This window comes from Morone saxatilis, unplaced genomic scaffold (assembly GCF_004916995.1).
Source record: "Morone saxatilis isolate NCDOM2014 unplaced genomic scaffold, NCSU_SB_2.0 Contig14, whole genome shotgun sequence".
NCBI classification, from domain to species: domain Eukaryota; kingdom Metazoa; phylum Chordata; class Actinopteri; family Moronidae; genus Morone; species Morone saxatilis.
This window is the reverse complement of record NW_023339696.1, coordinates 22,060,083-22,060,401: the sequence shown is the minus strand read 5'-3', so window position 1 is coordinate 22,060,401 and position 319 is coordinate 22,060,083. Positions and strand designations below refer to the sequence as shown.

The window sequence follows — 319 nt, the reverse complement described above, 5'->3', positions numbered from 1 at the left end:
AGGTACCGTTATTACAGACGGGTCTGACAGTAGAGAGGAGGTGGAGAGAACAGGAGCTACAGAAGGAAAGGAGACAGAAGAGGAAGATAAAATACACAGTAAAGACGAGGGAGTCCAGAACAGAGGGCAGCAAATATTCCAAGATGCAACAGGAAACGTCCTAACTCCACTCAGTCATTTGTCCACAGGTTCACAACGATATGTTGTCATGCTTTACTTCTTGTACCACTGAGGTGGGGATTGCGCAGTCAGATAATGAAAGTTTACTCAGTTACTATGAGTAGTCAGCCTTTTTCCGGGGCTGTGCCGACTGTATAAC

The 319-nt window shown here is 45.8% G+C and overlaps 1 protein-coding gene across 1 annotated transcript in view; it reads left to right on the top strand.

Annotated features, from left to right (window-relative positions):
• Positions 1-319, top strand: part of LOC118322559 — a 5,460-nt gene that overhangs the window by 325 nt on the left and 4,816 nt on the right. The window lies entirely within an intron of this gene.